This window comes from Apostichopus japonicus, chromosome 21 (assembly GCF_037975245.1).
Source record: "Apostichopus japonicus isolate 1M-3 chromosome 21, ASM3797524v1, whole genome shotgun sequence".
NCBI classification, from domain to species: domain Eukaryota; kingdom Metazoa; phylum Echinodermata; class Holothuroidea; order Aspidochirotida; family Stichopodidae; genus Apostichopus; species Apostichopus japonicus.
This window is the reverse complement of record NC_092581.1, coordinates 4739587-4763139: the sequence shown is the minus strand read 5'-3', so window position 1 is coordinate 4763139 and position 23553 is coordinate 4739587. Positions and strand designations below refer to the sequence as shown.

At 36.9% G+C, this 23553-nt stretch overlaps 1 protein-coding gene across 2 annotated transcripts in view; it reads left to right on the top strand.

The window, feature by feature from the left end:
- The window catches only part of LOC139962881 (glutamate receptor ionotropic, kainate 2-like), a 139402-nt gene that overhangs the window by 86289 nt on the left and 29560 nt on the right, over window positions 1-23553 (top strand). The gene's annotated exons all lie outside the window — the stretch shown is intronic.

Genomic DNA, 23553 nt, shown 5'->3' with positions numbered 1-23553 from the left:
GCGAAACCGATATCTATAGTACCTGAATATCTTAGCAGTACCGGTAACCTTTTAAACGGCTGCCTCGATTTCGAAGTAACCATATATACGGTCTTACGTTTTATGAGTTAACCTCCCCATTACGGTTACCATTCACCCACCCCACCCCACCCCATATCCTTCCCCTCGCATTCGGCTTCCCTTCCCTTCTCCCATCACACCCTCCCCACAAATTGTTTAAGAAAGTCCTTTTAAAACATGTCAAGGGATCGATGTCTCTGTGTCCAATTCGTGATGTTATATTGGCTGTCTATAAATTTTGTATATTTTCCGTTTGTTTGTTTATTGTTTATTTTTTATTTGTTGTATTGTCTTATCTTGTTTGTTTTCTGTGTTGGTTCTGTAAAGGAGACAGGTGTTATTTTGTTTTTGAGAAAAGTATATGTTATAAAATGTACACAGATTGCTATCTTAAGTGCCATATCGGTTACAAGTCCCGTTTTTAATATGTTACAAGCAAAACGCAAACAAACCTTAGCATGCACTGGAACTTACACAAAATATGATATTATATGATAAGGAACACACTTGCGTATCCTCTGTATGACTGTATTAAGTTGCTCGTTTATTCTTTGCACGCTATTTCTCTTTCGGAAGTCCCATACTTGGGTCAAGGTGAAAGATGCACGGAATTACTATTCCATCCCTCTGAGACATTAGATCATAAATCACCCATAAAGTTTATGGGAACTTTTATCATAGCTTTTTGTTGGAATGTATTTACCATTGTCAATGAAACGTTTAGTCAATAATCTATAGGCATATATTATATAACAGCCGTGTTGCATTGACCTTTCATACATCGTTAGTTGGCATACGACAATATCTATTAACGTATTAAAGGAAAGGAAAGGCTCCTGATAAACCATAGTTCGTTCTTGTGTAGTCCATCAACAGGAGCATCCAATAGGAACGAAGTATGACAAAACCTTCCAAGATTTGAAAAATAAAACAAAATAAAATATGAGATGTAATTTTCGAAGATTTACCTATTGGCAGATTTGTGGCCGCTTTACTTTTGTTACATGTGTCTTTGCTACATATCACACTCGAAACCGAAAAAAGAACGATTAATACAAACAGATTGCCTAAAAAATCTAATTTGCATACATAACTCTTTAACCTTTGTTTCTCCGGGCCCAAAAATTGACCACAGGCTCCGGTTCTGCAACCACATTGCGCCCTCACCCCTCACCCATCCCCACCGTAAGACATGTAAACTTGAAATGAAAGTTGATCATTAAAAATGGTCAAATTAAAATGGCGTCAAAAAGTATACCACTGAGAAGAGAAATCACTAGTCTTACCAACTGTTCTGTTTTAACGTAGTTACATGCATATACCTATTCCACGAAATAGTTCACCTGATCATCTGATAATATTCTTTCACTCCCACCCCACAATGGGTGGATGCGGGATTTTATATGGCTTGGAAGTGGACATAGATTCACCAAATCCGCCTCCCATGGGTACGGGTTTTGGGGGTTAGATTGCAGATACCTATTCCACGAAACGGTTTACATAGTATCTGATTACTTTCTTTTTTACTCACCCAATCATCCTCCCCTTCTTCAAGAGGCGGATACAGGATTACTAAGGGCGGGGTGTGGCCATGGACACGTTGAAGCCTCCTCCCCGGTGGGTAGGGGGTGCGGATTACTTTCTCCCAGAAGAAAAATTATAATGTTTACATGTCAACTGGTGCAGTTTTGAGGCTTAGGCTATATAGAAAACAGCCTAGTAAGGCCTATAAGTAGGTTTAAATTTTTGTGAGTTTTTGTACAAGGTTGAAAAGGGAAAACGCCCCCCCCCCCAGATCAATGTACCAACCCCTCATTCCCCTCGAAAATGCGCTGTGGATCATTCGCTATGCGTATTATTTAAAGATTTACTTTGCACCATTCGGATATACAACTTCTTTTTGATGTGACAACATATATAATAAATATGTAACTTCTCTTATAGTGCTACAATAGGCCTACAATTCTGCTACAGCAGTACACTTAATGTTGCTGCCTTTCGTGAATATCTCATGCATGGACACGCGATGTTTTCCTAAGCAGCTACACGTATCTACAGGCTCTCATATCTAGTGCCACTTAATGGCTGTCACGAGGCTCATAAAATACAAAATAGATTAACGTATTTTACTATTCTCTAAATGAATTTACAGTAGGCTAAATAAGTGCCTACAAAACATTCAAAAAGTAACACACTGTAGTGAGTTCAAGTACAAGAAATGAAGTCTGCACGAGATCCATGTGCACATGTTACACTAACCTATGGTAGAAATTGCGCGCTCCTTTAGATTCTATCGTTTTACCATGGTAACCGCTGAGATGCACCGCCATTTTGGCTTGGATGCACCATCGCTTAATGAGGCATTGCAGTAAATGTTATGTCGGTCTGACACGTCATTCGCTGCAGTGGACAGTGGCGGCGGAACCGGGGGGGGGGGGGCTTGGGGGGCTCAGCCCCCCCCCCCAATGAAAAAGTTGAGGGGGCAAATGCATGATAAGCCCCCCCAATATTTACCAAGGCTCCGAAACGTGCATCTGCCCATATTTCAATGCATACTTGTCGATCTGTCCGATGCACACGTATAATATATAGGTGTAATAATTTTAGTAATTGCTGGGGGACCCTCGGCCCGTCCCCTGGCTATAGACCACATTGTCACCCCAACCGCGTCTTCACGCCCCGTGAAAAGTGGAAGCAGTGAGGGTGAGTACCGGTAAGCGTAACACAACTTCGTCTTAGGCCAATGACTTGCCTCATTTCAGCCAGTTCTCCAACATCCCCTTACTTAGTGGCAGAGCGTCCATATATACAGTCAGGGGGCGGATGCCCCCCCCCCCCGACGGACTCAAATGGACTGCTGGCGCCCTTTTCAGCTTTTCACTACTTTTTACTTATTCGCGATTTTTGACTATTTTATTGCGCACTCATATACCTATTGACATTTGTCATATTCTGTTGGTGTAATTTTCCGACAAAATGGCGACGACACCTATTTATTCTCCGTTTATCTGCAAATTAGCAAGGCCCGGAAAGGGTCATTTCCTGCAATCTAGGGAGTATCTTTACTCAAAAAATTTCTGTACGCTCCGTGCCAGCCTGTGGTGGCGCTCCGCTTAGATAGTGTCCAAAGCGCCCCTACAGACCATTCTTGCCCCCCCCCCCGACCAATACCCCTAGCTCCGCCACTGCCCTTACTACACTCAAAAACGTCTTTGCGAGTACACTACGAGTAATAGCTACTCTCTTAAAACACCATCGAATATACAAATTACAATGTTTTTACAGACTTTTACGTGCAATCTGAGAATTTGCAGGCTTGAGACCCATATTTTAGGGCTAGGTATTCGCAGCATAGAGCACTCGGGAAGTGCCGTTTCCGGCCATCTGGGGGTTTGAAAAACCCCAAAATTTTCTTGTACGCTCCGCGCCAACCGCTGGTGGCGCTCCGCTTAGATAGTCTCCACACATTAGCCCCCCCAATAATTTTTCCGTTCCGCCGCGCCTGGCAGTGGAAATAATGTTTCTCAAGTGCTGATATCTGAAACTTCTAAATTTAATAATAGAGATATCTAACTTACAGCTTTGTCACATTTTGACCGTGTTTTGTATACATAGTGGCGAACGCAATCCCAATTGTCCTCCTGTTACGTTGACTTCTGATCTCCCTCTCTATTTCGAATCCACACCCTCCCCACCCCCCCCCCCCCCCTCCACCTTCCACCTTGCCCGTAATCCCTACTTAAACCTTTCCAAATGTTTAACGTTTTCTAAGACTAATATAGTAATATAGCATGTGTAATGTAAGCTATTGTTAACATTTTCTTCTTAGTGGAAATTACTCTCCCGTCCCTTCCGCCCTCCATTTTCTCCTTCATTAATTTAATTTCACTAATTATTCGGTAAAGTTCTTGGCAATTGTAGCTAGTACCAACTTGCGGATTCGTACGATCACAGGTCCAGGTGCAGCAGTAATATAGGTTCTACGTGTATTATGTAGGTAAAGCCAACACAGTGGCGCTTAACCGAACATTGTAACGGTTGTTTTAGTGACGTCATACGTCAGGTGACTAGGTAAACATTTCTTCGAAGCATCTTCGAAGCAATAATCTGTTAGCAAACATGTAACGTTTCATGTTGGAGTAAATAAGAGAAAGTATCATTTATGGATTTTGCTAGGATTAAAGCTATGTATTTCTTATCCCAAACTTGACGTTCGAAATAGTTGCAGACATAGCCAATTTTCGGAAGACATCAAGCGAACTACCATAATCTCGATTCTGCGATTTAAAACGAATCACGCTGAAAAAAACTGTGGAGCCTTCTGAATAACTAGATTAAAGTTAGGCTGTACTCTCAGTGACTTCTCAACCCTACGTTGAAACTGTGTATATTTTACACCTAGAATATGGCCCACGAATTATCTCACGTTACCACCATTAATACGATTAATTAAGTTTCTTCGAGTCATTTCATGAAACGAGTTCACCTCAAATAATCCAACGGCTTTATCTAGACGTGATGAGTTTTGAATTTCATCTCACTGTATGAGGCAAACGAAAGAGGTCTCCTTGAGTTAACAAACAAAACAAAAGAAAATCGTACAGATATTTGATTTTACGTGAAAGGAACTACTTTTCATATCTGTGGAACAAAATGACTGGTCTCAATTAAGATTAAAATCATTACTTGAAACCAAGGGAATTGACATCAAGTCAATGTTTAAATTGATAACCAATCTGAGAAAAGTTTGAAAGGCAATATTAAGCGTAAATGCATAAAAACAGAATGTTATCACATAACATAACTGAGAAGTGGACGCCAACATCAAGTTTACCTTAAAGGGACTAACTGCTGAGCCAAATATGCCAGATATATGCCAGATATCCCAAAATGGTCACAACAGGGGTTAACAACAGTTACAAGGCACTTTCAGTATCAGGTGTTTATTTATTTATTTTATTTTATTAAATGTATGGAAAGTCTTTTTGTATAATTTGAGATTCATGTCTTTGTTAATCTTTATATTCATAATATTGATATTGTCATTATATAAGCTTACATCTATACAAACAGCCTCCTTCGTTGAATCAAATGATGCTTGATTTAACTTCCCAGCATAACAGTTCGTCTGGGGAAACCTGTTATTTAGATATTTTAAAGGAAAACTAGGTGGCACCTATAACAGAAAAAATCATAATTTTTTCGTAAGAAATAATGTTGTGAGAATTCAAATGCACAGAGGAATTCTATTTGAAACGTCAGATGGTTTTAAAGATGGTCACATCTTCAGGCACTTTATTTTTTTTTTAAAAGGAAACTTTCCAGAACGAGTAGGTTGCTAATTTTGGAAAGACAACACAATATAAAAACTAAAAGCATAAAACTAAAATATGAAGTAAAAAGATTAAATGTTTCGTCGAACCTAAAACATACCAGAGTTAACAGTCTGTAAAATTGTGAATTTAATCGGGAAAGATTACAAAATCTTGCAGTGATAAAGCAGTCAATATTGAAGACGATGAGGTGCTCAAATTCAAGAACAGCAAAGTTGAAGCACTTGCTATTAATTCATGTTCGTCCTCTGCTTACCTCATCACCGACCCGGCGGTGGCTTCTTCTCATTATTTTCGGCTTTCAGGCAGAAGACAAAACTGTCTTGTTCGTAATCCGTCTCTCAGCCTGACCTTGAATATCACTCATCGTATTCGTGATTGTCAGTTGAATAACGTTGCCGCGAACAGATAAATTGTGAACCTGTAAGGCCTAAATATATATATATATATATATATATATATATATATATATATATATATATATATATATATATATATATATATATATATATATATATATATACCGCCACTTATACCGTAGAGAGTGATTGTACATTTTAGCCTTAAATAAATTTACCACTTTAACTTTATCCTTGTAAAGTTCATACTGATCATATTAGATCTATGGTATATGATCGCCTGTTTGTTTATTTCACCGCGGGCTAATCAATCACTTTGTCGTTAATGTGTTTCAAATATTTTTCTGCCATTCACTTTCCCCCGATCCCCATAGCAATGGTTTTGCTACGGCTAAGCTCTAAAAACCATTCAATTTCACGATTTTTTTGTCTTTTTAATTGTAATAACTGGTTCCACATCTGATAAGCTATTCAACTGTAACCAAGTTATGAAATATATAAGGTTAATGGCTGGTGGTGTACTTTCTACAGTGTTAGAGACCTTTCATTGAGAGTTGAGTGTAAAAATTGAGCTAATTTGGTACTATATATAAATATATATATATATATATATATATATTATATATTATATATATATATTATATATTATATATAATATAATATATAATATACTATAGTATGGGTACTGATCTCCTTGAGTAATCATAACGAACGTTTCACAATATCAGCAAGGAAGACAACTAAATCTAAACATTTGACATCGATAACAAATTATTCAAAAATATATGTATGTAGGCTTGTAGCTGACATATACGTTTCCTTGTTAGGCTAGTTGAATGTCGTCTTGTTCTCCGTGTCTGTGTCCGAGCAAGATAACTTCCTGTCTTTCTATAAATGACGTCAAGAACAGCTGACGACAAGTATCTTTGGGGAGATATCTCAGAGTTGAGAATTGTATAGAAGCACGTGACTGGTCACAACATGTTTGGTGACATCGTTGTGACCGGTTGAAAATCACGATTGGTGACAGTAAGAACTCCAAAATGTCACTATTTTCATCTTCTTTGACAATTGGTTTTTTTTTTAGAGAATTTTTTTCACTTCAAAACTGACTGAAATAAAGTGATTATTTACCATAAGCATTACAAAACTCAAGTTGTTGGCTAGCTTAGTTTTAGTTTGCTTGCTAACATGCACTGTGTTAATATCCAACGTAAATACGAAATGAAAAAATATAGAATTGCAAATCTAACTGCAACACACCTTTACAAACAGTTGGCTAACAAATCGACCTGAAGGTTGCTACTGTCTATTCAGCTTAGTTGATTTTAGATCATCATATATTTATATTCCGTAGTCTGTGAAAATGCCGGAACGGCTGTTAAGAAGGGGCCCCGTAAAATTTCAAAACACAGCTCCTACAAGATTTAATTTCATTGGGTGATAGCCAGCAATTTCAGAAATGGAATGTTACTTATTTGTCAAGAACAATATTACAATAATAAAACCTTGATTTGCAATCTAAATATAGCTCATTTACATATCTTAAATCTTCAGTAAGTCGATGACTATAGATTTTAGTCAAACGGTCGTTACCACATAGGTTTGTTAGTTTGACTACATATATTGTTAGGTTGGGTGGTTAAAGCTGTATATTACGCATAGTTAGAATGACCACAGGACGTCGAGGGTCAGTTTGGGCCCCGGGGACAACTACGTCACCACCCCACTCTTCTCCTTGGCACTCTTCATATTTTTTACGTATATAATTAAAATATGACAACGCTGTGCCCTTATCCCATATTTTAGAACCTCCCATAATTTCCCGGTTCTTCGGACTGACCCGGGACCTAGGGGTTGTCGGCCCTTACATACCCCACTCTCTCTGTGGGCCTATAAATCACACTAGGTGGCAATCTACTAACGTAAAATACAGTTTTAACTAAGCAGTCTTACCTAAGCAGGCGTACCGTGACTAGATGCATGGTTATTTAATAATAAAAGGTCTCACACACCCCTCCCCAACCCCACATTATCCCACCCCACCCAACAGATTAATGAAATATTTAAAATGTCATACACGTAACAATTATGGAACGGTTAAAGGACTCTTGGTTAAATGAATATGCAGATACCCTAAAATGTGAATCAGTGAATGGTTTATAGTTATTACCATTAAAAATATATCCTTCCAAGTCCCACTATCATAGGACTAAAATAGTTGACGAAAGTAAGAAAGGGAGACCCCTAGCCCCACCCCCCTATCACCCTACCCCTCTCATTGCACCGCTTCGACGATTTTGCTTGTGAAATTTCTGAAAACGTCGATCAACTGTTTCCATTTTCTAGATGATGGTGAACATATTTTTGTTTTACCGATTTTCTGAGAACCCCCTCCCCACCCACCTAAAAATGTCACCTACAATGCACCCCCCCTCCCCGAACCGGTCATATTAACTACAGTGATTATTTGCTATATAATGTACTGTTCGACGTTGTCTCGTATTTTCACTTTCACATTAAAATGTCGTTGATTTCTCTCCAATTTCCAACCAGTGACTTCCGAGGTATATTTTCTTTCCCTGCAGAATTAAAACAAAAAAATTCAAACAAAACCATAGGATTGTCAGACGGCTGAGGAGAGAATATTATAGAAATTAATGAGATAACTTCATAAACGACTTTTTTGTTTTTTCTTTGCATTTGCGAGAGATGATAACAATTAAAATCATGATGGATATTTTGTGAAGAAATGAAATAAAAAACTCTTATTAAACATTTACAGAGTAATTCATCCTCAAGGATGGAAAAGCAATAACATCAAACAGACTGAAAGTCCCTCCAAATGTCAAAACGACTTGAGTAAGTTTCTAATGATGCTCTTTGCAAGATCCTAATGGGCGTCCGCGTCAACGTTTCTGTCAGCTTGAATGTTTCAAAATGTCCCCCTTGGCAAACTTTATTTAACGAATTTTTAACGGCTTTATAGGTTCAACCACATCGGTTCCATTAAGATTGTTACGAAAATAATTTGTGACAGCTTTTATTAGCTTCCCCATCCGATCTTGAATTTAAATAAAAAGAATGAAAGAAAGGAAGAAAACGAAATGAAATGAAATGAAATTTAGCAGTAGAATAGTTTCTCATTTTGATGTATCAGGCAGCATTTAACAGTTAACGCCTTTACCGTCTTGAGGTGTTCGCAAAGTGTATGTGATTTATTTTAAAAGATATAAACCATGCCCGCTAAAGGGGTTTTTTTTCTTCTCTTTTTCTGTAATAAATAGGAAACTTGTCGATGGGTGATCTGTAGGAAATATGTACTAGAGATTTTGCATTATTCCTCGAATCTGTGTTCATGAATATTTTATAGAAATAGAAATGAGTTGAAGTACATGATTGATGGTTGAAAGTTCTTAAAATAAAGTATATAAATATAAAATAAGAAAAAGTTAATTTCTGCTGCTTATGTTCTTCTTGTAACAACCGAAAAGTTTTACACAAGATGCAAAAATGGGATTAGTTGAGCTGGGGTGAAAGAAAAAGGATTAGCTGCATGAATAGGATGCCGTGAACGGATACAATATTTGTGAAATCAAACAATGAATTAAACCTAATACTTGTCAGCTTTTCTGACCATTAAACTATAATATAACTGTATATGCAATATACATAGAAATGTAATTACATTCATCCATTGAATTGATTGTGCGAAACGACTGGATTTCAAGCCTAAGAAGGAAGACCATGTTGTGTATATAACGCAATTCATCGATGATCTAATGCACGTCACAATCCCTGTTGTACATATAGAGAAAAAGTAAATAGTTCGTACAAGGCCATCGGTGTTGCCTCCAAATATGCTAGATAATTGAAATAAAATGGTCACCCCTGGCTACTCATTTTGTTTAACTATTATTTGACTGCCTTCCAGGGCATCTTAATCTTTTAGCTTAGTTTAACCCTTCTCATCGTGTGCAGGAATAATTTGGCACAGTAATCCCTCAGAAAAAATATTTTGTGAAGTGTCTCAGCAATTGTAAACTCGTTCAAATTTTGAGGCCAAAAACGATAACCTTGAAGCCGAAGCCAAGTTTACCTTGAAACAGAAACTGTACTTGAAGAGTCGGTAGACATTCCGATTAATCTTACGAAGTTCATGACGTCTTTTAACTGATTTTATCTGGTTAAATGTCCTTCTTTATTTCCGGGTTTGTGTTAATAAAAACAGTTGTCTTGAAACTTAGGCCATATACGGGCAAATTAAGTTACAGCATTCGAAAAAATTATCTAAAATTTCGATATAAGATATAAAAGAAAAATCACAAATATAATTGGAGACATTTCAGATAAAGGGTGCTATTTTAACGGTATCCCTGAAAGTGAACGTAATGGGATTTACTTATTCTCATTTTGAAATCATAAAACCTATAAAACCTCACCAGTCTGTAGATTTTAAGAGTATGTCATGTTATATGAGCCATTTTGACGTTCCGTCTGTGTTTTTGTCTTTTTCTCTCAAATTACCTGATTTTGATTCCTGTTCGGAAGGCAATACTTTTCAAGCACTTATGTCACTCTGTCCCCTGATGATGTTACAATAACAAAATGCGTGTCACCAGATGCTCTCCCCTACATACACGCAGAAAAAAATAAGAGCGATTTTTTTTGGGGCAATGATACTCGTTTGTAAAATATGCAAAGGAGTCTATAGGGCCAGCGAGCCTCGAATATCGAAAACTTGAACAAGCAAAGCAAAAAGAACAGAAGTGTTTGATTTCTTTGGCCGATAGTCAAAATGGCTTTTTTTTCTCCTCCCCCACTTCTTCTTCTTCTTCCTCTTCTTCATTTTCTTCTTCTTCTCCATCCTGTTTTTTCCTGTGTGATCTGTCGCGTCTTGAAGTGTGGATTCAGAGTACTTCATAAAATAATACTACGTTTTACGTGACACCGGTCTACACAAGCACATACCATGCATATAATCCAGAGCAGAGTAGATGTTAAACTTTTTTAAGGGATCTCTTTAAAGCAGGGAAGGAGTGAGATAGATTTATAGGTTGTTCTTAAGAAAACGGATTTTCAAATGGGTCTGCGGTTTGGTAATTAATGTGTTTATCATGTTTAATTGCTCAGATATCTATATCTAGTACTTATATCAATAGAAACTTAATGCTAATTATTTCCAACAATCTCTCAATTTATAGCGTCATAATGACGCCATTGTATATGTGCGTCTTGACAAACGGGGAAGCGGCGTGGAATAGAGATGGCGCTATTAACATACGTTGTCTAGCACGTTTTATGATATATGTAGTCAAGGCTCTCATAAATTTCCGTTTGACAGAATTCAAAGAGAACAGCGTCTTCTCGGTTCCTCGTATTCATGGGACCAGGGATCACTAACACATTCTTGATTGGACATGGACTGAATCATTTCAATTGTCGCAAAATATAATAGGGTTGAATACTCTGGTTATAGGAAGGATTCATGCACGCAATTTAGGACGTTTCTGGTCGGCTTCTCACCGTGATCGACAATTACTCTCTTCCTCCCCGGTTCCCAGAATATCACCTTAAAGGCATTGAAGACTCGCGCACAAATAAACGTCTCATGCCGGTAATCTGACCTAGTTTCAAATGAGGTGTAACAGAAGTGTTCGACACCACCCTCGATCCCAGAAAATACACACACAGCTTGCTACCATCGGTAATTAGACACTAGTGTTCAGTCAATACACACAGCTACAGTCAATACCCTGAACACAGTGTACATAGCAGCGATGGACATCTCAGGTCTATAGATACAAAATAACAAGGTATAAAGTTTCATTACTGTCTGCATTTTGTAGCGACACGAAAAAAAACTTCACTTGCAACCAACGCAAAGTTAACTTTTTCAGATAGCGGCACGCGGTTTGGGGCGAGTCTTCAATGCCTTTAACACAGTCGGAGGAATTATAGCCACCGTCTTGACATGAACCATTTATCTGAGCCACCCTCCTCTTCGATGATTGCTAGAGTTTGCCTTTTTTTTGGGCTTTCGCAACCTCTCCAAATCTAAATATTACTGTAACTGAAGAGAGTATCAAAGTATCCTATATCCAGGGATGTGCTCACTAACACATCCCTGGTTTGATCTGACATAGGCCCTGTTTTCCACAGGCAAAAAATGCATAAACGACTTGTGAATAGCATACATTCTTAGTTATAGATACCTTCTTTTACCTTTTTTTATTCCTTTCAGGATTAAGGAGATAATTAAGGCTTCGTTTCATCTTAACAACTTCATCATGTTGTCAAAGATAACATCTTAAGTGAAACGCTTCTTTACAACACACTAAAAAACTGAATAAATGACTCCTTCACAAACAAGCTTTGCGGTTATCTTTTCTGCTTAAGGTTTAAATTCATTCTGTTTAACGACATTTAGCTGTAAGTCGTCGAAATAAAGTGAAGAATGAGATTTTCTGAAACGTATAATGTAGGCCTACGATAAGTCAACGACTTTTGTTTGTCGTGTGGATAACGTTGCTGCATTTTGGTTATGTTATTGTTTTCATGTTTGTACTACTTTTTGAACAAATATAAAACTTGATTTTTATATCGTGGATTCAGATTTTAGTTATACTTCTTGCCAATGAAACACAAATCTGTCTTGAAAGCTATAAAAGATAATAGCTTGAGTTTTAATTTCGTTTAGTTAAAAGAAACTATTTCATCAAATAATTGAATAGGGAAAGTCATAAAACAGACCCTGAAGATTTCGTTCTCAACAAAAAAGTATATGTCTTCCTCTCCAGAAAGATAAGGAGCTCTTCGTCGATTGACCGTAATTAATTTGTAAGTTCTAAGAGTCTACTTGGATAATAATGACAATCAATGAAGCCCCTTTGTTGTAAGACCTTCTTACCGCTAAATATCGATCCATTTAAGTGTGAACTATTCACTTCTTCGACAGATTGAAAAAAAAAGGTGCAGATTACTTCGTTAGAAAACTCCAGGGAATTTATCTTCTCAATTAAATTAGCATTCTTCTCGATATTCTAATTAACCCAAGATTGACCTAAAATTATTAAAAGTTCGGGGGAAAAACTCTTTCTTTCAGGGGTAGGAGATGACGTAACACATTGTCATCTGATAGTTCTCAATCAGAATTTGTCTTCAAAGATAAATATGTTTTGTGATCTTTATAGCCGGATCATGACTGTATAGGCCCTACGACAAATGTACACTAATGCGTTGGATACAGTCTTTCCGTATAAGCCGGTACCGACCCTTTTTTGACCGTTTGATCAGGGCCCCTATTAGGGCTTGGAAGGGGGGGGGGAAGACGATGCTATAAGGAACAGCTTTGGAAGATTTTAAACAGATAACGGATTCGATATTGGGTAGGCTAGATTTCCCAGACGTGCAAATGCGTAATTAAAATATATATTGTATAGTATTTAAGATGGTTACTGGTCTTTTGTCTTTACGCCTCTGGTTCTTTCGTAACGTTATGTTGGCCTATACTTTGACCAACTCATGTAAATATATATACACGTTTGATTATTGGATATCCATAATTTACTCAGACAATACACCCAGATGTGATGATCAACATCCAAAGTACAGAATATTTTACTGTTGCACAATGTTTATGTTTAATAATTACTTCTTCACTGGCAAACCTTTGATACTATTCGTTTCTTCTCACTTTATCTTGAGCAAGCTCGGTGGTCTTAGCTAAGAGATTAAGCTCTCCAAGTACTCCATTATTTCAGCCACAATGTACACATGATGTCGAAGTCAGCTCATTCGATGGAGTATAACTTGATAGCTCTATTCACGTGCAAGTCACATCAATTTCATTTGAATGTTGCAGGGTATTTTTGAAAATGACTGAAGTCAACTCGTGATATTCCAAATCTACTTTATATATATATATATATATATATATATATATATATATATATATATATATATATATATATATATATATATATATGTATATATAATTTCTGATGTGTTTGATCTTTCTCTGTATCCCTTTAATCATACATTCTGTGTTAATTACATTCATGTCTGGAGTGAAGTACATGCTGAGGCTCCATATATTCACAAAAAATCTTCACATTTTGACAGATGGGGTCATTGTATCCGCCATGCATAACGATCAGTAACATTGAAATCCACCTATCCATTGACTACAGCGGACGAGTGTTAGTGGTGTCATTAAGACATAATTCACCAGTCTATACATTCACTTGTAGTATGAAACGATATCGATCTAGTCTCGTAGGAATTAGCAGACGAAATTAAGTCAAAATATGCTAAAGGATTGGCCAACTATGACTGTGGTCGGCAGTATCGCAAGTAATACTATATATATGGTAGAATATATATATTATGATGTTTCAATGTATAGGCAAAAACGTCCAGATAACACCTCCGCGGTATAGGCTATACACATAACTGCTGTCTTATCGTGTTAGGCAACAGTTATATCTGACTGAACGGCTATATAATGTAGTTAAGTATGTCTCCATATCCCTCACTCCCAACCTAAACTACTTCACCCAAGCTAACACTACATCATCTTACCCCCATCCAGGTAATTGTTGAAGTCTATGGAGCAGCTTATGTCAGATTCTACCAGAAAATGTACATTCTCAAACACAACAAAAATATGTGACGAAAGTTGTAAGCAAAATAATATATAGCCCAACATCAGTTGTTTACAACAAAACAATTAAATTTAAGTGGTCTGCATTTCGGAAATTAACTTGCAAAACCAGGTAACCAACACATCATAGTTTGGGCGAGACACACTATTATACTATAATTACATATATATATATATATATATATATATATATATATATATATATATATATATATATATATATATATATATATATGACGTCCACTATACCCTTGTCTCTCTTAGCATAAAATATATAATACAACATACGACGAATAAACTGAACATCTGCTTTCATTGGAAAACACCTCACGACATCTAACAAAAGATAAAAATCTTCAAACAAGGGCAATATTACCAGTTTTATAAGCTTACTATTGGTTTTCTCACCACTTTCACCCTCTGGTCTCATTTTTCAATCAATTATATACCTGCGCGTGTATATCTGGGCATCCATAGCGACCGACGCGACACCTGTATGTGTTAACGAACTAGTGTATATTGAACCGTATGACTAAATTCAAGGCGGGAAAAATTCATGGTGTGAAAGATCGATTTTTTTTTTGTAAGTCAATGACTTACTAATTTCTCATCCAAAACGCGCTTTTATTCACTTTCATAAAAAAACATTAATACCAAAAGAGCTGAGATTTTATTAAATCTGTGAGAAGTTAAATGGAAAAATAAATTTTCACGATCATTATTAGGCAATATTTTTTTTTGTTTTTTTGTAAGAGTTATGGAGATGTATGTCCATATGGATTTGTTCTTCACATTCTCTTAAATAAGAACAATATGGAGGTTTGGGAAAATGACCTGAAATAATTGTTCTCATTATTGTTACGTTAAATATTGAAATATCACAATCGAAATGATTGTTTTTCAATATTGTAAATTATCTAATAGATTATGAGACTTCCATTAAGATTGTTTTTCAAAGTTTCGCATAACTGGTTCACGTACAAAATACACCGTATAGTGAGAGAAAATCTGTCGATGTCGGATATTTGCATATACTATAGTGTTATATTACAATGTTCGAAAGAAAACGGAAGATAACCTTCCTGTCACGTTGCAAGATTTCTTTGCTTACCTTAAACTTTGCTTACATACTTGTTTTTAAAATCTTCCATTTTTCTGTTTATTTAATAAGTTATTGATGTTCCCCCTCAAAGAGCCAAAAAGAACAAAAAATCCAAAAGAAAAAATCCTTAATATACCCAGAAACAATAACACTATAAAAATTAATGTTATTCAACTTTGATTAAGAATGAAGATTATCTAAGAGTTTATACTACTGCCACAGTACATAAAATTGTATCGTTGATTTTAAGAAATATACCCCGAGGAATTGCCGACCTAGTTTCATTTATGAAACATATTTAAAGTTATGTTTTTTGTTTACTTTCTAAATATTTCAGGGTTTTTCCGTCTTTGTTTCGGTTTTTTTTTTCATTCTTCATATTCTCTGTTCTCCGCTCGTTCTTCTCATTATTACAGCTTTTGTTTTTAATTTAACCGATTAATAGAATTCAAATTTATTTCTAAAAAAATTGTGCTTAGCAGATAGAAAACTTTCCTCCGGGGTGACCGGAAGTCATTCATTATCTCAAGTGAGATACATTTTAAACAAAGTGTCAAGTAAAATGAGATGACGTCAGTATACCCTCAGAATTTGTTAATTTGTTTTTCATATTTTATCCCCAAAATTTGAGCATCTTGATATTATTCGGAGATTACTTTAATTAGGTTTGACAATGTTTTCACAAACAACATTTCTATTTGTTTTTTTTTAATTTCATAGCCATATCTTTTTGTTTCCGCTGTTGACAAATAGACAACGTAATCCTTGGGTAGGCCATAGATTTTGAAATTCTCCTTTCTGGTTTAATGAAGTTTTTCATTCCAAGCATCTTCTCTTTCTCTTCATCGTCTTGGGTTTCATGAACACACTGTTAGTTTCAAATTCAAGAACAGATTCCATGCACCTGTGAAAAAAACATCGAAAATTACTCTCTTTTCTTCAAAGGCGAAGTTAAACGGAGTTCTCAAATATCAAAAAAATAAGATTCTCTTTATCACAAATTGGTATGAGGAAATATTAACTAATAAAAGGAGCTGTTTTTGAATGTCAGGGGACCTTAATAGTGAGATTGAGCACGAAGTATTCTATCGATCGAATCATATAGAGAAAACAATTCTTATATCGAAATAAGCCTTCATTAGTATAGGCTAGTATTGGACATCTGTGTGTGTGCAGTCCTGACTCATGAGTTCACTATACTTAGGTGCGATTTAGTACTGTTAAGTACCGGAAGTTGCAGCCAATAATATCCTTATAGCCATGTACGTTCAAGTTTACAGTTATAGGTGTATTTCAGTGCTGTTATATGTACATGAAGGTGCTACCAGTGTTAGTATTAAACAGGACCGGTGCATTTAGTATTGGATTGTACATTGAGGTGTGGGTCATAGTGCAATGGGAGGGGGAGCGGGGATGCAGGAATATGCAGCCACTGTTACGGTTTAGACATGTGTGTAAAGACAGAAATACACATGTACAATGGGGGTAGGGTGGGGGAGGAGTTTGTATGTGTGTTGCTTGATTTTAACTTATTATTTTCACCTTGGATTGGATGGGTTTGCAACCTTACCTAACGGGATGTAAAGGTTATAATAAACAAATGATTGAGTTGCAACCCTTTGTTTAAGCAGACAGGTAGATGTAAATCAATAAGAAAATATACGAGAAAATTAGGCAACGTGTTTCTATGACATTACACCTGTTTTTCTTCAAGTTCATATTTGATACAAAACGTGTCCACTACAAATGCTGTTATCTGGGGAACGGCATGTAGTATAATTGAATGCAAATTTTACCAGGATTCTAAGAAAATTTGCAACTTTCATGAGCCGAACATTAATTTTCACCTGCACTCTGCTATCACGTAACCTATACGGAAGGTCAATTCTTTACCGCAGTATTCAGCAATTTAGTGTTCTCGGCATGTCAATCAAAGCGACTGGATTGCAAGGCTAACGTTAGTCGAAGGAATCCCAAACGTTCATAGCTGAACTAACGAAATTCATGTAATTCCCAATAGAAACAAAATCACTCGTTTTTATTTGTTTTATTTTGTCTGCAAAACAAAATTCTCAACAAGTTTTTCAAGGACATCATATCCTTATGTTATATGTTGTCACTCTACACTGCTGCAAAAACATGCACATGGTCTTTATTAACATTACATTGGCTTCTTCTCCTTAACTAATTATGTCACCTCTAATTTGCATATTTACGAGGATCACTTCAGCATGAAAGAATTCATTGCAAGGAAGTTTCTTCAGAAGAGAAGAGAATTGTCACGTGACACTCCCGCCATGTTACTCAGCATTCCAATGACTGGTTTTGAAATCAGCATTTGTGTTGTGACTTCATGTCACTTAAAGTTGGCCAGGACGTGAAAAATAAGACATACTTGGTCATCCCTCCCCCACCAATCTATGAGGTTGGATATTACAAAGAGACTAGACATGAGTGTCAATATCCAGTATAGAAACAATTCTGTCCCACAAATTGAATGTATTTTACTATTTTCATTTACAAACCTTATGTCATATTTCCTTGGAGCACATAGGGCGTAGGAGCTCAGTTTGAATTGGGGTGGGGGGGGGGCTGTAACGACTTGCCCGAAAAATATAACTAAAATTTTACGCGTTTAACAACTTAAACTACATATCAAATAGGCATGCATCGGTTATGCCAAATACCAAATACGTACAATCAAATGCCGTGTTATTACCGTTCCATATCGGTTACAAGTTTTCGGGAAGTCGTTACAATAATAATGATACTAATATCAGTTTAACCATTGAAAAACACATTGCAATTTATTTTTCTTTCATTAGGTGCCCGAAATTCTCCTCATATTGCCCGAATTTTGACAAAAATATTTGCTTGGGGGTCTGCAGCCTCCCCCAGCCCCCCTGCCTTCTACGCCTATGTTGGAGCGCATAATTATGTTTCCAGCTACCCGGATTATTTCCTTACACTTTATGTATAAATAACCGATCTACCTACCAATAATTGTTACAACAAACATGCAGCTTATAAAATATGTTTTCTTTGACAAATCACTTCTACAAGTATTCCTTTCGTTTGTCTGAACTTCTTTCTTTGGCTATTATGTTTGGCTAAATAAATATAATAGAAATAAAATGTTCGATCGAGCAGTGCTTATAACTTAGTTAGTCATTTTATCTAAACAGTGGAGAAATCACATTAAAGGTACAATGTAACAACAACAACATAATAGGAAAGAATATGGTGGTCAAGAACCATTTGCCATGTTCCATTTCCCGGAGCAGTATAGTAAAGTCTTTATCTAGCTAAAGGAGATGTCTTTTGAATATGAATAAACAGATAGTCTATAGAGTTAGAACAAGATATCGAGAAGGAGTTTGGTCTTCCATTTAGTGGTAACATCCTCTTAAACTGCCATTCCTAGACCTTAAGACAATAGGACATAGGATTAATTGTGTAAGGTCTCAGCCTGCTGTATACTATTTTATGTATGTTATTTTATTTGCCATCGAAATAGTTCCAAGAATCCAAGAGCGTCATGAAATGACGTAGTGAACGAAATATACAACACGTTATATCATTGATACCTGTATTAACCGTTATATACAATAAACGTTGCCGATATTGCAACCAAAAAAAATGTAATCGTTAGAAATATTACGATCTCAATATATTACATAAAGAAAATCAAGGGGGACAAACTGACCTCATTTTCTTTCAATATTTACACGTGGAGCAAATATGAATTTTCATGGTTTTAATGCCAATGTTGCTCAAATGACTTGCCTCATTCAGATAACATGGCGGCAAGTTTGCAGTAAAACAGAATAATAACTTGCATTAAATGGTATTATAGTTACTGCGCTCTGATTTTAATGTTACATTTGATATTGTCTGTTGTATAATGTTGCATTAATGAAATTCTAATTGACTGTTTTTATCGCCATTTTATATGCATTTCAATATATCTGTATAGATCTGGTCTTGAAGTATGAGGGCCATCCGTCCTTCATTTGATAGGAAAACGAATGGGAAAGGAATGCAATACTTGAAAATAATACTTCTATGATGCAGTGCGTCTAAATTATGTGACTGTGTACTGTGTACTGTATACTGTGTACTGTATACTGTGTACTGTGTACTGTATACTGTGTACTGTGTGCTGTGTACTGTGTAGTGTTTACTGTGCACTGTGTAATGTGTACTGTGTAATGTGTAATGTGTACTGTATACTGTGTACTGTATACTGTGCACTGTGCACTGTGTACTCTGTAAATTATTCATTTTGTTTTATTATAGTCATCTGTGATATTACTAGTAAACAACGTTTCTTACATAAAATTATATGTTATGCATTTGAACAGTGCAACTGAAGTTTGAGGCTCGCAATTGGTTCGGGTATTAGTAATTTCGCGTAACTGGTTCAAGTCCTCTTTTCAGCTCCCGACTCACAATACCAATGTGTGCGTAAATCTACTTTTACAGTAAATTTTAAATAGTATCGGTGCTTACAACGAGAAATTGTAAGTTGTATTTTTAATGCCTTAGTCTTCTTTGACATAGTGACAGAACTTGAACACACAAGTCCGAACGAGATATTAATGTTCGTTGGTCAAAGAATTCAGAGCGGGCAGCGATGATGTGAAAATCCGAACCGTCAAATGTCTTCAAATTGAACCACTCCCGTACCTTAGTAAACATTTGTATATTGATACACAAGAAAGAGTGTCTTATGGGTGGATTGTAATCTTTCTTACATTGATGTGATTTTTGTAGATATTGGTAAATGCAAAAAGCCTCTTTGATACAAATTCCAAGAAATGCTACGATTTTTGCCACCCCAAAACATTGCATTATATCTGTCTGTGGATGTTCTGTGGCCGCTGTAAATAGCTTCAAATCGCATCACCATATTGAACCAGATTCATGAATCTTTAATGATGCCAATGAATGTTAATTCACAGCGGGAGATGAAGTTTTAAGGTATACATAAAACACACCACAAGTTTTTCAGTTCTCAGATTTCTTAGTCATTTGCTCTGAAATAGAAAGCCTAGAGTTTTCATGCATCATTGGTTACTGAAGACGAAATTAACTATGGGAATCTATGAAAAGTGTTAGATTCCAACTTTTCTGGTTAAGTTATGGCGTTCACTGATCTGTTAATATATTACTATATCTATCATTAATTATTCATAAATAAGGTAACGCAGTATTCATCTCTCTTGAGAAAATGCGGTTAGGGCATTGACACATGAGTATATTTTCATTCGAGTTTTATTGTTATTTATGAACGAATAATAAGAACCAAAGATTGTGACTCGAAATGGTGAATCCGTTTTTTACATCAAAACGGGTCGGATTGATGTGATGTTGTTATTTGTCCAGGTATGATCACGTCACAATAGAGCATTTACACTCGAAGCGTTCTAATTTCAGTTATGCCATTTGGATATATTTCCGCCAATATAGTTCTTCATACCTTTACCTTTGGAACGCCGTTTAGAACAAAGACCATGCATGTACAAGCAATCGTTCGTTTCCTTGATTACCTCAACTGAAGCTACATAAGTACAACATACATCAAATCTCATTGGATACCATTAGCGAGCCTTGTCGTCTGCGTGTCGTCTGCGTCAGTCTATACATGTGGTTTACATTAATATTTTTCATAATCCTCGTCTATGCTTTTCCTATATATATGGACACAAACGTTCTTATGGCAGGGTTTTATTGATTTACAACATGTAATACAACAAGACTTCAGTTACCGAAGGTGTTTTCCTACATGTTCCCTGAAAATCGAGACAATACCCTCCGGATTTATAAAGGCAAGAATTTGTTGGTATGGAGAAAAACGAGGCTCGTTCTTCAGTCTTCTGAAATTTCATAACTCTGCGTCAAGTTTCAAATTTTGATGGGACAATATGAAACTCGTTCATTTTGCGTCGTGAACATGAGCCGAAATACTTTATAGTTTAGTACTTGCTTGTGGTATCATATTGATGTATCTGACCTTCGCAGATGTAATGCAGGCATGTGATGAGCATTATGCGGCCGTTTGACCGAATAAACGACAATGTACATGAAATAAATTTTAATTTAAATCGAATAAACGACTATGTTAATGGAAGTAACATAGGCAGGTTATAAGCACCGTACGGTGGCTAGCCGGATAAACGACTTTGTTCATGGTAGTAACACAGGCCAGGTTATAAGCACCGTATAGGTTAGCCGAATAAACGACTTTATTCATGGAAGTAACATAGGCAGGTTATAAGCACCGTACGGTGGGTTAGCCGGATAAACGACTATGTTAATGGAAGTAAGCACCGTTCGGTAGGCTAGCCGAAAAAAACGACTTTGTTAATGGAAGTAACATAGGCAGGTTATAAGCACCGTACGGTGGGTTAATCGAATAAACGACTATGTAAATGAAGTAGCACAGGCAGGTTATAAGCACCGTACGGTGGGTTAGCCGAATAAACGACTTTGTTCATGGAAGTAACACAGGCAGGTTATAAGCACCGTCAGCTTATAGGCATGTAACATGGTCGCTGTTCGACAGCAGACCGCACTTCATCTCGCTGTGATCCGTTTTGTATTTACGTTATAAAATCACGTCCTGGCAGTTATTATTTCCTACAAACTTGATAGTGAGTGCTCCTGAAGTCCCTACCCGTCAATACTGAGCAAAATTGTGACTGATTGTACTCGAAATAAACGAGGAACTTCATGGACTTAGCCGGGTGATTCAGCTCGTTTCGTGGAACTGGTACATACAGTGTTTGTGAGTAATATTTTGTTCAGCTGGCGATCTAGCCTATACCCAATATATGGATACAGTACTGTTCTTTGTCATGTGGATGCTCATTATATTGGCATCATTCCGCCAAACTGGCGCTGTGAACACGAACCAGGACATATTACGGTATTCAGCCTACGAATTGAAATCCCTACGACCAGGGAGATCGAACCAGCACAAGATATTCGATTTGCCAAAGGAAATGCGACCACGCCAGCGGGGACACCGTTCTGGGGTAAGATTAAGAGCTTACAGGCGCTCGAACAAACCATTTCTACCTATCGTGACTGTGGCGAATACCCGCTCCCTCTGTAATAAACTTGACGAATTGCAAGCTAGTACACGGTATCTACATAACTATAGAAACTCTTCCATCCTATGTTTCTCAGAAACTTGGTTCCATCATGATATGACGAATTTGGGGGTAGATGGATTTCATTTGTACCGGGCAGATCGTACCCCAGAATCCCTGAAAGAGAGAGGGGGAGGCGTGTGTGCTTTCATTAACAATAAGTGGTGTAGTCCCAACAACGTACACATCAAAGAAACACTTTGCACACCAGACATTGAGCTACTGGCTTTGACAATCCGCCCATTCTACCTCCCACGAGAGTTCCCAGCCATCCACATTAACGTTGTGTATATTCCACCATCAGCCAACGTTGAAACAGCTCACGCAATACTGATCGGGTTAATTGCTGAACAACAAACCAAATCCCCAGACGCAGTAAGCCTCATTACTGGTGACTTCAACAACTGTCAAGATGGTTTCTATGGATACACGCAGTATGTAAACAGAGCCACGCGAGGGAATAATATGCTGGACTTATTCTATTGTTCGATAAAAGACGCTTATAAGCCGACTTTCCATCCACCCCTTGGCAATTCAGACCATGATGTAATCACCTTATACCCAACCTACAGACCAGTGCTCCGACAGAGTAAGCCGATCAAGAAAACAATTGAAGTCTGGAACCAGGCGGTCCAGGAACGCCTGCAGGACTGCTTCGAAGAGACTGATTGGGACTTGTTTATGAACAACTGTAAAGATATCGATGAACTCACAGACACTGTTGGTGAATATATTAACTTTTGTAAAGGCATCGTAGTTGAAAAGAAATGGGTGACACTCTATCCAAACAACAAACCATGGGTAACGTCAGAACTGAAAGCTGTTATCAACGAGAAGAAAACTTGCTTCAGAGAAGGTGATCGAGATAAACTGAGAA